The sequence below is a fragment of the Bidens hawaiensis genome, unplaced genomic scaffold (assembly GCF_021521415.1).
Source record: "Bidens hawaiensis isolate Kalapana, Puna unplaced genomic scaffold, B.hawaiensis_p1.1 tig00039448_1, whole genome shotgun sequence".
Classification (NCBI taxonomy): Eukaryota; Viridiplantae; Streptophyta; class Magnoliopsida; order Asterales; family Asteraceae; genus Bidens; species Bidens hawaiensis.
Window position 1 is genome coordinate 119,409 of NW_027496927.1, and position 22,403 is coordinate 141,811.

The 22,403-nt window shown below is 35.1% G+C and overlaps 1 pseudogene; it reads right to left on the reverse strand.

Annotated features, from left to right (window-relative positions):
- Positions 1-20,369: 20,369 nt before the first annotated feature.
- Positions 20,370-21,049, reverse strand: LOC143591186 (protein JINGUBANG pseudogene; annotated as a pseudogene).
- Between the last annotated feature and the right edge of the window lie 1,354 nt (positions 21,050-22,403).

A 22,403-nucleotide genomic window follows, 5' to 3' on the forward strand; every position in this document is an offset into this window, starting at 1 on the left:
ACCAGGTATACCCTAACCGGTAGACAATAGTTACGTTATATTTAATGTCGGGTATATGAATTACCCTAGTAAATATACGAGAATACATGGTTCACTGTATTGATTGTACGTGAATATATAATTCATCGTATTGAACATGCGATTAATCGATCGATAGTTATTGAAACCAGAACGAATCGAGGATTCAATTATGGACGATATCTATGACATTTAGTGATGTTTACGAAGTATTAAAGTTTCGGGATAAGTGAATTGAAGCACAGAAAAAGAATTTCGATTTAATGGTACGTCGGTACACTAAACGAAACCTTCAATACCAAACCGAGCAAGAGACGATCGATCAAGCCGAAAAAGATGCGCAATTATTAATAATATGATGTTTCAAGCTAATAAATGTCATGGTTTAAGTTTATAAAGTTTTTTTAAATCGGTTTTATATAAATTTCATTTTTAGCCGAAAAACGACCGTTTTAGCCTCGTTTTAAGCCGAATTAAACATTTAACCAAAAAACGAACTGAACCAGATTATCCAAAACATTATCCGGATTGCGAATATCCAAATGAGTGGCCAAGAATGGAGAGGTGGGTCCCACCCCACCCTCCTTGATTCCGATCGGCAATAAGGGGGGTTATACCCCCATTCCATTTCTTTTTTCTACATCAACATTTCTTGAGTTTATTTGCAAGAAAATGAGTTATTTACGTGTTCATCTACGTTTCTTGAGTTTATTTGCAAGAAAATGAGGTTCCAAAGATGAAAACCGACTCTTGCATGATCAAGTGATGTATACGGGTTATACAAGGGATCTTGGTCCAAGAAAGGAGTTAAACGAACCAAAAACGAAATTTTACGGTTTAAACTTTAGTTTTGAAACAATAACCGAAACTATAGTGTAAGAGGCTTGATCGTGAGTGTAACTTGCTTGGTATTGTGGTATGTTGGTTGTAGGTTCTGTATTTAGTGGTAGATAAGGCGGAAAGACGAGTGTGTAGCTTGTAGTGGCGGAAAACAAAATGTATATTCGGTTTATGTTCGGTATTTGGATTTTTTGACAGATTGTGGTAGGTTTAGAGTTAGGTCATGAAATTTTACAGGGATGATCTACACATGAAAATATGAGTTCTGTGAAGTTTTGGTAATTTTTTGACAAAGGATGAATATTTGGTGAATTTAATGCTCGGTTTTGGCCAAAAATGGTGAAAAATAGTTAAATATCATGAATATTCTGGAAAATTCCAGATAAGCTTTTTATAACATGTATAAGTAACACACAAAATTTTAGGTCAGTTGGAGAAGTCTAAGAAGGCTTTTCGGTTAAACGAGTTCTAGGGTTTTCTAGCTCGTTTTTAGTGAAAATGGTATGTAAAAAGAGATTTTTGTTCTGGATATATTACAGGGGACTATGTGGATGGCAAGGGTCATCCATGAGAAATTTGGGATTTTTCTAAGGTCGTTTGGTATTTACGACATATTTAGTGTTTAAATGGTGTATAAAAATTGATAAATAAATTATAAATATAAAAATTAATTCTGGAAATATTTTTATAAATTTCCCCACTGTCAAAATGTTTTTTTTGCAAATTCTCAAGATCCGAGGATGAACGGATATTTATTTGGAATAAAAGTGAACTTTTATAATATAAAACGCGTAAACCAGCAAAGTTCTCCTAAACGAACTGACTGGTGTATAAAAACCCTAAAAATGAACTATTTTCATATAATTGAGTTAAACAAGTAAAAATGAATCATCCGAAAATAATTCGGATGATTTGGGTAATTTTAAACGATTTAACAGTTTCCGGTGCACTAAAGACGGAAACGGGTCCCGCGGCCAATCGGGGCGTATAAACCGAGCTCTAATTTCACAACTTTAAATAAATTATCAGTCAACGACTATTTTCGGGTCGTGTGTGACCAAACTCAATTTTGGAACGTAAAAACGGATAACCGTGCTAGGCACGCAAAACGGGGAAAACAAACTAATAGTAATTGTGACCATGGAACTCTAAACGATATCACAATCTGAGTCCGGAGAAGTGTTTCTGGGTTAACATTGCCCCCGGAATGGGTACAGTACTGGGTTAACAGTGTCCCCAGATGTACCGGTTGATACGGTTAAAGATTATATAAACAATAATTGTATAATAACGATCGTAGGGATCATATTACAGATTGGACGTGTTAACTGATAATGATTGTTGTTACCTGATTGCATGTGCTAAGGTGAGTTTCACGAGCCCCCTTTTTCTGAATTGTTTTTAAATATTTTCCCGGGGCGGAAAGCATGTTACTATTGAAATGTTTAAGTACATACTGAACGCATGGATTTGCGTGTATTTATAAATATTTGATTGTACGGGAATCATACGGAATTGGTACAGTACTGGGTTAACAGTGTCCCCAGATGTCCCTAGAAGTGTTTCTGGGTTAACATTGCCCCCGAAATGGGTACAGTACTGGGTTAACAGTGTCCCCAGATGTCCCTAGAAGTGTTTCTGGGTTAACATTGCCCCCGGAATGGGTACTATACTGGGTTAACAGTGTCCCCAGATGTCCCTAGAAGTGTTCTGGGTTAACATTGCCCCCGGAACGGGTACAGCACTGGGTTAACAGAGGTTTCACTTGTGGGCTCAGCATAATTACATCGCTAATATATGATTATTATAATGATTTGTCACAGTTGTTTAAATTAGTGAAACTCACCAACTATTCGTAGTTGACCCGTTTTCTCACATGCTTTTCAGGTACAATTAAGATGAAGTGATTGCTTATGTGCTAAGTGCTTGATGTGTGTAAGATTTGCGTGTGGGATGTTAGGATACATTATAATAAATAGAATTATGTATCGTATTGTATGATGTGTGTATCACCTAGACGGTAATGAAATACGAGATAATGTAATTTGAAGTATATTAATGTATTCAGTTTTCTTTATAAACAAGGTGGTTGATATCAGAGGTGTCTGTTGCATCCCGTTTACGTTTCCGCTGCGGTTACGGGGTGTTACAGAACTTGTTATCAGAGCCATTGGTTATAAAGAATTAGGATGTCTTTAAAAGATACCTAAAATATAACCAGTAGCTCAAGTATTATAGGATCTGAATATCAACTAATAATTTATAGTGACGAGATCTGGATGAACTTGGATGGACAAGTGAGTTATTATGGTCCGGAACATAATAACAGACTTGTCCGCACGAGGAAATTCAAGGGAAGTCACGGGGAACATTAATAGGTAAAAATGGCAACATATGTGTAAAGTATATAATATTATTTATGCGTGCTAATGTGTATATATATGTATGTACATATCTTGTGGATACATGTATTGAGAAATAGGACCCGGATAAGGAACCGGGGGATAAAATAATAAAAAGTACCGAGGATGCTGAAATTTCTAGAGCATCGGTTGATGATAAGTCTGGCTTATCAGGCCATAGTTATGATAGTACCAAGTTAGATCTCCCGTTTGACATTAACCAGAAATATCTAGTAACCGTCACTCCAGACCAAAATTGATAAATCCCTTACCCTACCAACACCGGTACCGTATATCCTAATAACCCCATTTGTTCACCCGAACCGCCGACCCTCACGTACGTACGGACCTATACCTGAACCCATTCTTATTCGGACCTATAATAATGATAATAAATTTGATAATAAATGAACATATAAAAATAATATATATAAATATATATGTGTATCTCTCACTCCAAAACATATGAGACATACCACCTCCAGATTGAGAATTACCGATTTTAGCGAACCTAGAACGCCTGAGGACATTGACTGAGCAAGTGATAGAGTTTCCCATAATAGTAATTGATAATATTTGAAGGCAACATGGGTTGCGCGATTACCTTGAACCTTGCAACTCCCTATGTTATCCTTACATCCGTTAGATGCCTATACCCATGTATACTGGAATAGAATGATTACCCATACACAAAGAGGTGTTGGAATCATTATAGCATAGTTGGTTGTTCGTTCGTAGGTGGTATACCGAGTATGCCGGATATACAATTAGACACGGATATTATAACTCCGTGGTACGTAATCGTTTGGTGCTCACGGTGAGCATGTATCGGTTATGCTGACATGCAGAAGGATATTGAAATCAAGTACATTAAACATTAACCTTTGTTGAGAAAGACCTATATGTCAGTTGGCGACAAGGATTATGAAACATATTTAAACGTTAACCGACGTCAGGTTAAGTCCATATGTTATTATATTTGTGGGACATATATACTAGATACTGGTATGTGTAATATGTATGATAATATTTGGTGTGTATGTGTACCTGTTGTTATGATTGAGCTGGTAACGAGTTATACGGTGAGATTAGTATTGATTACTGCGTACGGGATGGGTACGGCAGAATGACATAAAAAGAGTAACTCCAATAATGGAGATTGATATGATTCAGTTGATGGCTCAAAGATAGCAGATGATGATACCGAATGTCGTATCACAGATCACTGCTAGTGTTGATGCAAATGTGAGTGCAGAATTATAGATCGAGCAATCACATGAATATGAATATTTCAATTCTTAGTGTTATTACTAAGAATGATAATGTCCCACCGAGTACTATTATGACTACAAGTATTAGTTATAAACTAAACATGAATAGTAGTCGTAATGAACTAGATCCGGTATGAAGGATATGTTTGTTGGTTGTGTTAAGGAAATTATTAATAGTTTACTGATGGTAAAGGGAGGAAGAGATTAGCGAGTGGATAGAAAAGATCGAAATGGTTAAGAATATTGGCAAGAGTCTAGAACATTGTGTAGTGAAATATGCTACAGATATGTTAGTAGATTATGTTGTATCGTGATGGAACACGATGGTACAAAATTATAGTTAGAAAATTATTACTCAGATGATATGGTCAGAATTTAAAATTCTTGTGCTAGAGCACTTTTATTCGAGTAATTAAGTTCAGAGATTGGAAACTGAGCTATGGAAGGTAGAAATGTTGTGTGCTGATCACTTAGAACACGCTAATCGTTTGAAGGAATTGTCATGTCTGGTGACATGGCTATTTACTCCTGAAACTAAGCGAAGTGAGTGCTATTTTGGGGACTAACTCCACCAATAAAGAGTATAGTCAATTCCGTGATATATACAACCTTTGGAAGGGTTGTGTCACAAGCCAGCATTGATATATTGGACTCTATGGGAAGCGGACTGGAAGGACGTTAGGTGAGACGTCGAATGTTAAAGAGGAGAAATGATAAAGGTATAGTGCAAGATAGGCTTTTGAATAAGTAGGTAGGTCCTACAACCCAGAATTATACTAAAGACTAGTTCTGGTGTGAAAACATGAACCGCATGAAGGGTCCTTCCCTAAATGTGGAAAATATGGTTATCGGCAGGAAGGAGAATGTCGAAAGATAGTAGGCCACAGGTGTGGTACAGATGGATGTAATGCCCCAATTGTAGAACCAATTGAAGCCATGTGAACCGGCAACCCCAACCCATTCGTGTACAACCACTCCGAACCCAACAGCTTCAATAACAATCCATCCAAAGAAATCAAATTATGCCAAACAGTTGTACTTGCTATGAACGTGGCAGTACAGAACGTTTCAAGAGAAATTGCCCAAAGTTGAACCAAGGTGTCGTTGGAAGACGAACCTCATGACAAGCATCACCCCCTGATCAAGCAAGGAGCCGTGCTTTTGTGAGTAATTCGAATAAAGCACGTCATGATCCAAAGGTGGTATTGAGTATGTTGTAGTTTTAAACCAATAGGCTTCAGTGATATTTTTACGGTCGCCGATAGAAGTTAATTCCTGTTAACCTCCTATCATTTGGAAAGATACCGATTAGTGAAACTATAGAACCGTATACTGTAGAATCGCTAACGGTAAATCCATAATGGTTAACTAAATTGTTCGGAATTGTCCTATTATTCTGAACGATTAACCTTTCCTTATTGGCCTACGACCAGTAAAGTTAAGAAGTTTCGATGTAATAGTTAACATGGATTGGCTAACTCAACATGAAGCTGAAATCAAATATGAAAAGAAGAGGATTAGAAGCTCTCTTACGGACGATGAAGCGATTAGATACAGAGAAAAGTAATTAAAAGAAAACATATAGAAGATGTTCCGGTGATACGTAAATATCTACAAGTTTTCCCAGAAGAACTTCTTGGATTACCGCCACCCCGACAGGTTGAATTCAGAATTGATTTAGTACCTCAAGCTGCCCTGTTGCTAAAGCACCCTACCGACTTGCACCGTCCGAGATGCAAGAATTATCCAATCAGTTGCAAGAATTATTGGATAAGATTTTATGCGATCTAGTTAGTCACCATGGGGTGCACCAGTGTTATTTGGGGAAATGAAGGACGGAAGTGTTAGGATACGTATTGATTAGGGAGAATTGAACAAGTTAACAATCAAAAATAGGTACCCTCTTCCCCGGTTTGATGATCTGTTTGACCAACTGCAAGGGGCGATTTATTTTTAGAAAATTGATCTTAGATATAGTTTTCACCAAATGAAAAATCCAAGAGGAGGACATTGCAACAACAGTGTTTCGGACTCGTTACGGCCATTATGAATTCTTATTTATGCCGTTCGGGCTAACAAATGCGCAGGCAGTGTTCATGGAACTCATGAATCGAGTCTGTAAACCCTACCTCGACAAATTCGTCATCGTGTTTATTGACGATATTCTGATTTACTCGAAAAGTAAAGAAGAGCACGAGCAACACTTAAGAATAATTTTAGAGCTTCTGAATCAGGAGAAGTTATACGCAAAATTCCCCAAGTGTAACTTCTGGTTACAAGAAGTGCAATTCCTCGGTCACGTTGAAAACCACCAAGGAATACACGTTGATCCGAGTTAGGTGGAAGCAATTAAGAATTGACAAGCGTCTAAATCGCCAAAGGAAATCCGCCAATTCTTAGGCTTAGCGGGATATTATCGTTGATTTATAAAGAACTTTTCCAGCATCGCCCAACCTCTAACTCTCCTGACTCAAGAGGATCGAAAGTATGAATGGGGAGAAGAGCAGGAAGCGGCGTTTCAAACGTTAAAGCAAAAAATTGTGCCAAACGCCGATTTTAAGTCTCCCCGATGGAGACGATGGTTTCGTCGCGTATTGTGACGCATCGCGTAGAGGGTTAGGATGCGTGTTGTTGCAGAATAATAAGGTTATAGCCTATGCTTCCCGACAGTTAAAAGTACACGAGAGAAATTACACAACTCACGACTTAGAACTGGGAGCGGTTATCTTCGCACTTAAAATCTGGAGACATTATCTCTACGGTACCAAGTGCACCATCTTCACCGATCCTAAAAGTTTGCAGCACATATTCGATCAGAAAGAACTGAATATGAGGCAACGATGATGGGTCGAGTTGTTAAGCGATTATGACTGTGACATCCGTTATCACCCCGGCAAGGCTAACGTCGTAGCCGATGCCTTGAGTAGGAAATATCGGGTTAAGCCATTGCGAGTGCGAGCGCTGGGGATGATAGTCCAGTTGAACCTTTCGGACCTGATTCGAGTCGCACAACATGAGGCGTTGAAAGAGGAACAATTGGAAAAGGAGGGACTTTACGGCAATGAGAAGAATTTCGAACAGCGCGTGGACGAAATTCTCTATTTCAAAAATCGGGTTTGGATCCCGACCCTCCATGACCTTCGTGAATTAATCATGGACGAAGTGCATAGATCGAAATATTCCATACATTCGGGATCGGATTAGACTATTGATGATACGAATATCTGAAAGGATTTGATTAATGGCCGAGTTTGGAGAAAGATATGGTTACGTATGTTGGTGAATATTTAAGTTATGCAAGAGATAAGGCTGCATGCCGAAAACCCTAGGGAACGCCACAACGACAGAAAAGTCGCCAATGATAGTGGGAATAAATTACAATGGATTTCGGGACGCAAATTCCCAAAATATATCAAAGGCATGAAGTAAATTGGGTAATCGCGGATCGATTAACCAATCCTCGCCTTTCATCCCAATCCATGGCGATTACCACAATGAATTCTCGTCCAAATTCCTGATGGTGAAATGGTATCTCGTCGTGGAGTACCATTTTCAATGATCTCAGATCGAAATAGTCATCCTACTTCCATTATTGGAAGGAGTGGAAGGAAGCATCGAGAGCTTGAAGCTTTCTATGGGTGAAGTAATTAACACCAATTTGTTAAATTGAAAGTGGGCGTCAATCAAGCCATAAGATTTGAATTGATTTGAGAAACAACCAATCGGATTTATAATATTTAAGATAAGTTGAAAGCAGCGCGAGATTGGCAAAGGATTTATGCCAACATTCAAAGGAAACCATTGTCGCTGGAAAGAGGTGACAAGGTATTTTTAAGGCATCACCTTAGAGAGGTGATATGAGGTTTGGCAAAACCGAAAATAGCTCCTTAATATATTGGACCTCATGAGACTATCTCCATGTTTGGTCATTTAGTTTATCGATTAAAGTACTCCAGGGGCTAAGTACTATACATGATGTTTTGCCATGTATACGGATTGAAAAGTACCTAAGCGATGAGGCAACGAGAGTACTAGTAATAGAGGTACTCATAGAAGACACGCTCGATATCATAAATAATTCCGTAGAGATAGTAGACGGGAAAACTAAAAAGTTTGGACACACCAAGCTTTATTGATTAAGATTAAGTGGAATTCACAGCGAGGACCAGATTATACCTGGTAACGCGAGGGTGAATTCTGAAGGAAAAACCCCCACCTTTCTCTCGGAAGGGGATAGTGGGCGTGCAAAATTTCGAAGACGAAATTTCTTAACGGGGGGAGAATGTAACGATTCTGACTAAACCAGGTATACCCTAACTGGTAGACAATAGTTACGTTATATTTAATGTCGGGTATATGAATTACCCTAGTAAATATACGAGAATACATGGTTCACTGTATTGATTGTACGTGAATATATAATTCATCGTATTGAACATGCGATTAATCGATCGATAGTTATTGAAACCCGAACGAATCGAGGGTTCAATTATGGACGATATCTATGACATTTAGTGATGTTTACGAAGTATTAAAGCTTCGTGATAAGTGAATTGAAGCACAGAAAAAGAATTTCGATTTAATGGTACGTCGGTACATTAAACGAAACCTTCAATACCAAACCGAGCAAGAGACGATCGATCAAGCCGAAAAAGATGCGCAATTATTAATAATATGATGTTTCAAGCTAATAAATGTCATGGTTTAAGTTTATAAAGTTTTTTTAAATCGGTTTTATATAAATTTCATTTTTAGCCGAAAAACGACCGTTTTAGCCTCGTTTTAAGCCGAATTAAACATTTAACCGAAAAACGAACTGAACCAGATTATCCAAATCCGGATTGCGAATATCCAAATGAGTGGCCAAGAATGGAGAGGTGGGTCCCACCCCACCCTCCTTGATTCCGATCGGCAATAAGGGGGGTTATACCCCATTCCATTTCTTTTTTCTACATCAAACATCCAATAATCTTCAATTCTCTCCACATTTTCACTCAAAAACCCGAGTTTGTAGCAAGAAAACCGAGGTAAAAATCGAGTTATTTACGTGTTCATCTACGTTTCTTGAGTTTATTTGCAAGAAAATGAGGTTTCAAAGATGAAAACCGATTCTTGCATGATCAAGTGATGTGTACGGGTTATACAAGGGATCTTGGTCCAAGAAAGGAGTTAAACGAACCAAAAACGAAATTTTACGGTTTAAACTTTAGTTTTGAAACAATAACCGAAACTATAGTGTAAGAGGCTTGATCGTGAGTGTAACTTGCTTGGTATTGTGGTATGTTGGTTGTAGGTTCTGTATTTAGTGGTAGATAAGGCGGAAAGACGAGTGTGTAGCTTGTAGTGGCGGAAAACAAAAGGTATATTCGGTTTATGTTCGGTATTGGATTTTTTGACAGATTGTGGTAGGTTTAGAGTTAGGTCATGAAATTTTACAGGGATGATCTACACATGAAAATATGAGTTCTGTGAATATTTGGTAATTTTTGGACAAAGGATGAATATTTGGTGAATTTAATGCTCGGTTTTGGCCAAAAATGGTGAAAAATAGTTAAATATCATGAAAAATTCTGGAAAATTCCAGATAGGCTTTTTATAACATGTATAAGTCACACACAAAAGTTTAGGTCAGTTGGAGAAGTCTAAGTAAGCTTTTCGGTTAAACGAGTTCTAGGGTTTTCTAGCTCGGTTTTAGTGAAAATGGTATGTAAAAAAGATTTTTGTTCTGGAAAAATTACAGGGGACTATGTGGATGGCAGGGGTCATCCAGGAGAAATTTGGGATTTTTCTAAGGTCGTTTGGTAATTACGACATATTTAGTGTTTAAATGGTGTTTAAAAATTGATAAATAAATTTTAAATATAAAAATTAATTCTGGGAATATTTTTATAAATTTCCCCACTGTCAAAATGTTATTTGTGCAAAATCTCAAGATCCGAGGATGAACGGATATTTATTTGGAATAAAAGTGAACTTTTATAATATAAAACGCGTAAACCAGCAAAGTTCGCCTAAACGAGCCGACCGGTGTATAAAAACCCTAAAAATGAACTATTTTCATATAATTGAGTTAAACAAGTAAAAATGAATCATCCGAAAATAATTCGGATGATTTGGGTAATTTTAAACGATTTAACAGTTTCCGGTGCACTAAAGACGGAAACGGGTCCCGCGGCCAATCGGGGCATCTAAACCGAGCTCTAATTTCACAACTATAAATAAATTATCAGTCAACGACTATTTTCGGGTCGTGTGTGACCAAACTCAATTTTGGAACGTAAAAACGGATAACCGTGCTAGGCACGCAAAACGGGGAAAACAAACTAATAGTAATTGTGACCATGGAACTCTAAACGATATCACAATCTGAGTCCGGAGAAGTGTTTCTGGGTTAACATTGCCCCCAGAATGGGTACAGTACTGGGTTAACAGTGTCCCCAGATGTACCGGTTGATACGGTTAAAGATTATATAAACAATAATTGTATAATAACGATCGTATGGATCATATTACAGATTGGAAGTGTTAACTGATAATGATTGTTGTTACCTGATTGCATGTGCTAAGGTGAGTTTCACGAGCCCCCTTTTTCTGAATTGTTTTTAAATATTTTCACGGGGCGGAAAGCATGTTACTATTGAAATGTTTAAGTACATGCTGAACGCATGGATTTGCGTGTATTTATAAATATTTGATTGTACGGGAATCATACGGAATTGGTACAGTACTGGGTTAACAGTGTCCCCAGATGTCCCTAGAAGTGTTTCTGGGTTAACATTGCCCCCGAAATGGGTACAGTACTGGGTTAACAGTGTCCCCAGATGTCCCTAGAAGTGTTTCTGGGTTAACATTGCCCCCGGAATGGGTACTATACTGGGTTAACAGTGTCCCCAGATGTCCCTAGAAGTGTTCTGGGTTAACACTGCCCCCAGAACGGGTACAGCACTGGGTTAACAGAGGTTTCACTTGTGGGCTCAGCATAATTACATCGCTAATATATGAGTATTATAATGATTTGTCACAGTTGTTTAAATTAGTGAAACTCACCAACTATTCGCAGTTGACCCGTTTTCTCACATGCTTTTCAGGTACAATTAAGATGAAGTGATTGCTTATGTGCTAAGTGCTTGATGTGTGTAAGATTTGCGTGCGGGATGTTAGGATACATTATAATAAATAGAATTATGTATCGTATTGTATGATGTGTGTATCACCTAGACGGTAATGAAATACGAGATAATGTAATTTGAAGTATATTAATGTATTCAGTTTTCTTTATAAACAAGGTGGTTGATATCAGAGGTGTCTGTTGCATCCCGTTTACGTTTCCGCTGCGGTTACGGGGTGTTACATTTTAACCCAAATACCAACCTGAATGTTTATTCTCGGGTTCGGGTTAAGAGTGATTCGGGTCCGGTACATTCGGGTCGGGTTATTCAAGTCTCGAGTTTCTTTGGGTCGGGTTTTTTATTCAGTTACGTTTAAAATGCACACCCCTATGGTGAACTCCTATTCCTTTATCACGTAGTATCTCGAGATACAGCGAGTGTTGTACTAGTCAAAGATTACGAAGGCCAACATCACCCTATCTATTATGTAAGAAAAAGTCTACTTGATGCTAAAACATGGTACTTACATTTAGAGAAATTAAATTTAGCTTTAGTTATGGCCTTTACCATGTTAAGACATTATTTTGAGACATACTATTTTTGTTAAAATTAATTATTCTATTAAAATGTTTTGAGAAAACATGAAATGTCTGGTAGGATGGCTAAGTGGTCTGTTAAATTGAGTGCATATGTTCTTGTCTATGAGGCTAGGACAACAATTAAATCCCAAGTATTAGCTGACTTTGTGGCTGATTTCAGTATTGATATCCAGCAAGAAGCTGACTGTGAAGTTCAACAGCTAGACCAGGATAAAAATAAGTGGATATTATTTACTGATGAGGCCTCAAATGTCAAGGGGACAGGCTTGAGAATCATCCTGAAATCGTCAGACTGGAATGATTCTTTAATTATCTGAGTATGAAGATTTAACTGGCCAACCATGAGGAATGATGCAATGATTTATGCTCAAAAGTGTGATGCTTTCCAAATACACAACAACATTCTTCACCAACAGCTTGAACTGATTCATCTGATTGTATCTCCATGGCCCTTCATGAAATAGGGGATGTATATTATGGGTAAACTACCGAAGGCTCCAGGAAGAAAGATTTCATGTTGGTAATGATAGCTTACTTTTCCATATGGTTCTAATGTTTGTTGCAAGACTTCTGAAATGAACTTGAGAAGTTGTTATGGATCATCTACAAAGATTTAAAGACTCCTAATGCTTATCAACATAAACCCTATTCTAAGCAGGTTTTATTATTCTTTTACTTTCTTAATTATGTGGTGAAAAATTACTTATAAACGTCTATTTTTATCTGATTCAACTTAACATAGTTCAACAAAACATTTTATCAACATTATTTTGAGATAAAATAGAATAGACATAAGTAAAGCTAAAGATTAACATCATATTTAACAAAAAAGATATTCCTAACTTCGTCCTGGAACCCAGGATCCCTCCATTAGGAATATCTAAAGTTTTCCTAAAAACTGATAATCATAGGCTTCACCATGAAACTCAGGATCCCTCCACCTTGATTATCTATTGTTCTAAACAACGTATAAACTAAATTGTCTTAAGCATCAAAACATGACAGGAAAAGTAATTTGTCTTGATTACAACCATATCAAATAAACAAAAACCAAGACAAGGAGGGGCTCCGGTCTCATCTTTGATATCCTTCATTTCCCCTCCACAAACCTTCTGCCATCCCAGCCTGCACAACCTTCTCATCATCACCAGTCTCAACCCTAGTATCCCCAGCCTTATCTAAGTGGACATCATTTACTTACGAGCCCTTAAATGTCAGGGGGGACAGGTTCGGGAATCATCCTGAAATCTCCAAACGGGGATGAAGCTTTAATTTCTGAGTATGAAGCTTTAATTGCTAGCCTCCAACTGTCTACAGATTTAGAAATTAGAAGTATTCATGTATTCGTGGATTCCCTATTGCTTGCTAATCACTTCAACGACTCCTATGCAGTCAAAAGTGAAAACTAACCGAATATCTCCATATAATATAAAAAATCTGGCAGAGAAATTCGATTCCTTTGTTATTGAACAGGTACCCAGAGAGGAAAATGTTGAAGCATATCCTTTGGTGAATCTTGGATCGGCTTTCAGGATCCTGACAAAAATAAAGATTTCGATCATAAATATCTTGAAGCCAGCCACATATATGCATTCACATGATAAAAGGAAGTAATAGAAGACGCTACTAAGCAGGATCCCCAGATCAATGAGGTAATGAACACAGAAGATGCTACTGAGTAGGATCCTTAAGATAATCAGGAATCCTGGATCCAGCCTATTATGAAATTTTTGCAACATAAACAGATTCATGAGATGAGAATCCTAAAGTCTTTCGTTTGAAGGTATCTCGATTCATTATTTTAAATTATATTCTCTATAAAAAGTTTCTTGCAGGTCCATAATTAAGGCATGAATGATCCTGAGATCCAAGATGTTCTGAAAGATATCCATGAAGGCGAATGCGGGAATTATACTGGAGGTCGATACTTGTTCACCAAGATCCTCAGGACTTGTTATTACTGGCCAACCATGAGGAAGGTCGTGTTGAGTTCCGAACACTGAAAAGTATTTTAACTCAACAAAGTTGTGTTAAGCAAGGCACAACCGTGTTGAGTTCCACAACAGTCCAAACTTCTCCAGATAAACATAAGAACATAATATACAGAGAGATAATATAGAATGATGGATGGGAGGAGTCTTTTCATTGAGTATATCTCTAATAACAAATACAAGAGCCACTATTTATAGGGCTAGAACATTAATACAACATAAATAATTATGTAAGTTATGTATGTGGAAAGTCACCACATTATGGATCATTCATAACACTCCCCCTTGACTATCCACATAATGATATACGCTTAGTGATGTTGCCTCATTAAAAACCTTGCTAGGAAAAACCCAGTGGGATAAAACCATAGCTAAGGGAAAAAGAGTACAACGCGTATAATGCTCCCCCTCATTTATATATCCTTTAAGTGACGGAGTCTGATCTTCTGTAAAAGTGTATCTAAGACTTTGGAGTTGATAATTCACCACTTGATCTTGTAGTGTACAGTTCCTTATTCGGTGGAATGATGTACTATCTTCATGTAAGACATTCTCATCTTGTAAATAAGTAATTTGTAATGCGTCTTCTTGTAATTAAGTACCACAACATCCATAACTTTGTTATATTACATTCCCTGCATTAATACGACTAACCAAACCTTTTGACGGGTTAGAAAAACATAAATCATATATTACATACCTTGTATGTATCAAAATCTTTGTTTAGATCATTTCGATGTCTCTTCACTTGAAACAAATTATATCTTATCAATAAATAAATAATATGTGTAGTTATGTACAGCTAGCAAAAATATTGCATAAATTGAAATAAACTATGTTACTTCTTAACCAAGAATTTCTATTTAGAATAATAGAAATTTGTTCTATATGAGATGAATTTCATATGTATTAAATGTTTCAACATCTTCTATATGAAGTTTGATTGCTATAAAAATATCACTATACAAATGCTTTACACGCATATCATCATTTTATGGGATACAATGTAATCATCAACATGATTTTAAGATGTTCAAAAAATGGATCAAATATATCATATTCGTATCTCTTTTCCCAAGATAATCACCGAGTTGATTATAACATGTCTGACTCTGCTATATTAGTTCACATTAGAACTTGTTAACTTCATATAGCAAATTTCTTTAGCTTTAGTTTAAATGCTTCATGCGTGTATAATTTGTCATGGATTTCCTTTCATGTTGACCAATCATGTATAAAATTTACTCTTCAAGAGTTTTGCACATAAACTTCATCTTTTTACCACATCATTTTCTATAATATATTCAAAGATACCATCAACAATTATCTTATTTTCATTTCATATTGTAGAATTTGTATATATGGTGTATTGAATATCACCATATGCTTAGTGATGCATAAAAATTACATCATTAAATTGTTTACTTTTAAGCAATGAATCATCTTAAGAAACTATTTCATTTGTATTTTATTCATCATAGCATACAAGAATAAAAATGTGCTCGGATTCAATTTATATATTGCAGTCATATTGTTCTCGAGAACTTTATATGATTTTGGCAACTTAAATCCTTTGGAGATTTCATATAAATTTCATTTTAAATATATATGCACATATCAAATCTCTCTTGTATCACCCGATTAAACTTGTTGCATCCTCCATTGAAGAATAAGTCCTTCTCATAATTAATTATGAGTTTTTCAGAAAATACTTTTTGTCACCATTTGTGCTTTATATTTCATAATGTCACATTTCTCATTAGGCTTCTGCACAAAGGCTCATTTGTATCTAACGTATTTTACAACAGTTAGTTATAGGGACCAATTGCCCAAAACATCTAGATTCGTGAGAGATTTCATTTTTGCCTCACTTGTGTCTTTTTGTTTTTATTCATTCAAATTTCATTTATCTGCAGAACATAATTCTTGATCCTCATCTTTTCCCTTATTTCAAGCGCTATACAAAATTATCAACGACGTCGATTTTCTGTCGGTTCCACATATTTTTAGACATGCTATAATTTATTGAGATCTCTTTATTCAGGTACCTTAGGTTCTTCTGGAACCATCATGTCTAATGTCTCTTCAGGAGACCCTTTTATTGTACCTCGACTTGACCATTTTTTCATTACCTACTCCATTTTCGAGGATTTTTATTATGTGAACCGAATCGTCTACCATGCTTCAGGCATGCCATAGACTTATCACAAATATATTGTTGTCCTTCAAGGACACTAATCTTAATCGGAGCACTAGCAGTTGGTATATGTGACTTAGCTAGTCACTCTATTTAGGTCAGTGAATGCATATGGTAGTTAATTAGCTAATTCTTGTAAATGAATGATCTTTTTAACTTCTTGCTTGCATTTTCCAACTTGAGGATCAACATAATGATAATTCATTACAACTTTTTAATTTTCCAACTGCTTCTTATTTCCCCCTCATGTTGGAAATATTATTTTGTTTAAGTAAAATCAATATTAAGTCGTAAACGAATGCCATGTTGATGACTCTATATACATAATTATCAATACTTTTCCATATTCAACATATATTCCCAACCTTCCTTGATATCTCATATTTGTGCATTATGGTGAAGTAATTACAATGTATATTGCACTTTTAAAAACTATAAATGGGAAGTATTTGGTTTCTGACCAAAAACCAATTGTAATGGGGATAAAGTATGACTTATTGACCTTATGTGAATTAATATTACCTTGTGTAAAAAACACATGTTCCAATAAAAAATATGAACTTTTACTCTCATAATTATTGGATTTGTATTTAATCATAGTCGTTTGTTCATCACCTTCGACAAAAACAATTTTTTTTGTAACAATATTCATCAGATATTGTTTAACACTTATTCAAATAATCATTAGTAATATTGGAATTAAGATCACCGCTAGAATAGTGTGCTTGCTATTAGCTAAGTCACACGTCACGCAAACTTCAGGTTGCGAATTTGATAACCATTTAGACGATGCATCGATTTAAAAAAACACTAAATGGTATCATGTCGGGATATACATATATCATTTTTATAGTATATTAGAGATTTATACCCAACTTCGTTGGTTAACAATTAACTTCACCTTGAGAACAAACATTGTATGCTTAATTACCATGAAGAAGCTTTTGGTTCTCCAAAAATTCAAATCATCAATGACTCGGAATGGTCAAACCGGTCAAGCCAATATAATGAAAAATCATGATCCATAATTTTCCAGCTTATGATCATATATGTTTTAGTTTAAATCGTGTTTTTTTAATACACGACAGAAAATTGAGAAAATAGTGATCATCACTTTAAACATTCATGTTAAAATACGTTTCTCGTGTTTTATTCTCGTATAATCACTCACTTAATGTGCCACTTCTTGTGGTCAATAGTAACATGGTTGATCTCATTATCAACGCGAGGGTTACTATGATTTCCTCATTTACCATAATCGTGACCTTTATAATGATCATTGTATAAACATCACATTATTAACATAGTTGATCTCATTATTAACATGAGCATCATAACAATTTTTAATTATCATGATCATAGACTTTACACGATCATAACATCACATTTACATCAAGGAATGGATTATTAGCCAAATTTTCATGGTGGCCTCATTACACTTTCTATATTTATGTACATGATCGCAACTTTTACACCAATCATTTTTATGTTCACATCCTTTTCAGGAATCTATTAGAATCACAAAACATTCATCTTGTGGTTATTTTAAACCTCTTTTTTTCCACTTATTTGACAATAATGCTACTTCATGAGCGTATACGAGGTTTAATAAATGGAAATTGTATTATTAAACCTTTTCTTAGAAATGATATTCACATCAAACACTCTCAATTAAGAGGTAATTATGATCAAGTGATGCTCATTTGTCTTTAATCTTCAACAGTAAATTTATAAATTTATAATGGGTTGTAAAGAGCAATGTCTTATATATAATCATAAAAATAATAATAGTTATAAATTGGTCTTTTAATGGATGCATTCAACACCCTTTAAAGACAAATTATATCATCTAATACAAATTAGTTAAATCATTTAATTCTAAATATGATAACGTACATCACAAAACGAATCATATGATGTCTATAATGTAATCAGTAATCACAACTATAAGAATGTTTCAATAAAAACCATATAATTTTAATAGAACATCGAAATATGAGTGAATATAGAAACTGTTCGTGATGTATTGACAATAATGCATGTAATTTGTTCTTTATTTTTGGACTTGAATTAGGAAAATAAAAAAACAGCCAAGTCTCAATAAGTGAACTTAACTTCTTATACGTTTCACTAGATTTCATAAGTTCGTCAGTTATTCAAATGAAGTATATCTTGTCAAAGTGTTTTTTTATATATAATATATAATCAACAATAACAAATATAAATTTAACACTTTAACTTAAAATAACTATGTCAAAAATAAGATTTAAAAGCTTACCAATATGTATATAGTTATACTATTTATAAATTCACAGCTCTATGTTAAACCTAATAGTTGAATTAAAACAAAAGCATTTACTTCATAAAGTACCAACTTAAGTTATATGTGTCATTTAAAACAGAAACCTAAATTATTCAAAAATAAGTTGTTGAAAATGTTTAAAAGAAAATGAACCGAAACTACCCATTTAAATGATTTCTTTATCATCAGTTTAAGTGATTTAATTATGGTAGTCAAGGACTTCACTTAATTAATAAGCCAAAACGCCAAACTAGTATGTGAAAGATTTAAAAAAAACCTTAAAAATAAAATCTCAAATTGTATGCATTATTTTGCGTGAGACTTATACCAACAATTTGTTCAACTGTTTAATACACAAATAACATCAGCTTCTTCCCCATATAAGATCGTTCATTTTAGCTACAATTTCTTAGTTGAAGCATATAAAGCTAAATTCTTTATTAACATAAATAAATAGTTTGTGTTATGTGAGAATCATTCCCACCTAGTATATATTGTGGTTGTGATAAATCTAATTTTTTAAATTAATTGGAGTATAGGTTGTAATATAATCCAAAATAATATTTATCTCAAAGTTAATTCTTAGTGTTGCAACCAAAACTGTTCCAGGCACCATTGTGTTTCTTCCATGAAAACTACATTAATTAGAATGATTAACTAAAATATTATAAATTCCAAACTTTATATTTGATGAAAAAAATTACCGTATATTACCTGGAAATTTCTTTAGTGGTGATATATAAAGTGTTTTTGGATGATAACAATAAATATAGATTTAAACTAGTGATTCAAGGATATAATAAAAACCCAAATTAATATAAAACTTATGAAAATATGATCAATTCAAAAGCAAATCGCGATGATTAAAAAAATGGATTACAAATTAATAAATCTATAAAAATATCAAGTCATGTCATGTTTAAAATTCATGCTAATTTTGGTTTTCCAGCATTTTCTTATCTGACAAAACTTAATCATAGTCCATAACTTTTAGTGATAAGTTCTATAGTTTATTTAAGTGAAAAGGTGACGCAGATGGTTGTTGGATGATATCAATAAAAGAAGATTAAACTAGCCATTCCAGATAACAATATACCAATATAGTAATACAAGATCAACAAATAAGAAATCAACGAAGTAAGACTTACTTGTAGGATATGATCCACCTTATTTGTAATATGATCCAAATCAAAAAGCAATTCGTGCTGATAACGTGTTGTGAAACAACAACCTATTAGCAACCAACGATAAACATAAGAACATAATATATAGAGAGATAATATAGAATGATGGATATGAGGAGTCTTTTCATTGAGTATATCTCTAATACCAAATACAAGAGCCACTATTTATAGGGCTAGAATATTAATACAACATAAATAATTATGTAAGTTATGTATGTTGAAAGTCTACACATTATGGATCATTCATAACATAGTACAAGTTGTAGGTTTAATTGTTTAAACAAATTTATTTTTTCAAACTAAAAAATATTTCACTTATCAAATATTAGCGTACACCAATATATACAAAAACATGTCAAAATTCATAAACATCTTCTGGGATTGTCTTTTAGCAGTATCGATACACTCAAAGTGGTATTCCTAGAGGTCCCGAGACCTTCCAAAACGGCTTCACCCTCATAGAAAGGGTATCCACACTTTCACATCACAATCCAAACTCCCACTGTAAACCATATACGAAGCGCCACTAGAATCCGTACCAATGCAGCTATCCAAATCAGCTGCAAACATTTTATTGGACCATTATGCCCCTCCAAAACAAACACTTGACTATAACTTTTTCCATCTATACCCCTCCTCCAAATTCTAACTGTTTTATCTGCTGACCCACTAACAACCAAATCCCCCACAACAGTAATACACATCACGGCCATATTATGCCCTCTTAAAGCACCGGCCACCACCATATGCCTTTGCGGCTCATCGCCACCGCCTGTAACTCTTTCCCATACAATAATCGACCGATCACACGCGCCCGAATACAAAACCGACTCATCCGCGCTTAACGCCAACGCGTTCACCGCCGATTTATGTTTTTCCAACGTGTCAACTAGCTTATGTTTTTTCTCAATCTTTTGCCACACCTTTATTTTCCTATCCGCGGATCCCGTGTAGACGCATCCGTTTGAAGACACGACGATGGCGTTTATAGCGTCATCGTGCGCGTTCCAAATGGACTCTAAACACTTAAAATCGGAAGTCCTCCACACTTTAAAAGTACGGTCCCATGAGGCCGAGTAAATAAAAGTACCGTCACGTGACACTGCCAGTGCCGATAAGAGTTGTACGTGATGCATTGTGAAGTTGTACGTTTAGATGTTCTGTTGGATAGCGGTTGGCATGCAAGTTGTATAGCCGTGTGTGTGCCTTCGCAGTTTCGTGTCTTTTTCTTTATGTATTAAAACTATTGTTATTAGTCAAATTGAATAATTAAAAAAAGCTTCATTTAAAGATAGTAAGATGATAATACTCCATATTTTACGATCTATGATATGTTGTGACATTGACATTATGGAAAGTTACGTGATATATGTAAAGAATTAAGTATTTCTTTTAATATTAATATTATTATTAATATTATTATAATTAGTAGTAGTTTTTATATAGCTGTTAAACTTTGATTTCCTTTATTTTGCTTCATACACATGTACTTAGAGCCGAGGGTCTCTCTGGAAGCCACCTCTTTATTCCTTTGGATAGAGGTACGGTGTGCCTACATCCCACCTCCCCAGACCCTACTTATAGCTTTGCTGTCGGTGGAATTTTACTGGGTATGATTGATTGATTGATTGTAATATTTTGTTTTCTTACAAATATACAATTATTTAACCTCATAAGTTGTGTGATGTTAAAATCCCATACATTATTTTTGCGTAAAATAGATATATTAAAACAAGTGAAAGATAGTTACATATATTTTAAACGTTACTAGGAAAAATTATCAATGAGAACAATTTCTTTTATAACTTTTCGCAAGTAAAGGTGTTCGTGTATACTCGGTTGAAATATTGCAATCTTTTAACTTTAGGGATGTTTTTTCATGATTTTAATTATCATTTATATAAGTGATGTTACTACTGCTATTGTGTATTTACTTTTTCTAACTACTTTTGCTAGGTAGTTACACCATGCGTAATCAAAACTAAGCTCCTCGGGGCATTTTGCGTCATGTGGTGTTCAGTCGACAATTCATCATTATAAAAAAAGTGTGTAGTCAAAACTAAGTTTCCCCGGACATTTTACGTCATTTGGTGTTCAGTCAGCATTTTAACATTGTAAAAAAGGGTGTAGTCAAAACTTTTCAGCAATCTTTACATAATTATACCTTTTAAAATTTTTTAATATAAATTAAAGGGGTAAATAAATATGATTTGTTGGAAGATGACGAAGGGGGCGTTTTGTACATAACTTTCACCTTTAAATTGTCATCCATAATGTTGATGGGGCGGTGTTTCCTAGCATTATTGACCCATAACACCACCCGTAATTGATCATCAGCCTAAGGGTAATGGGGCTTGGTTGAGCCCCAAGTGATCCAATTAAACCCGACACGTAGGCGATGACATGGCCCTGGATCAAGCCCCTCAACCAAGCCCCGTACGGTGTAGTGGTCCAGGTGATCCGGGGCTTGATCCAGTTATTTATTTATTT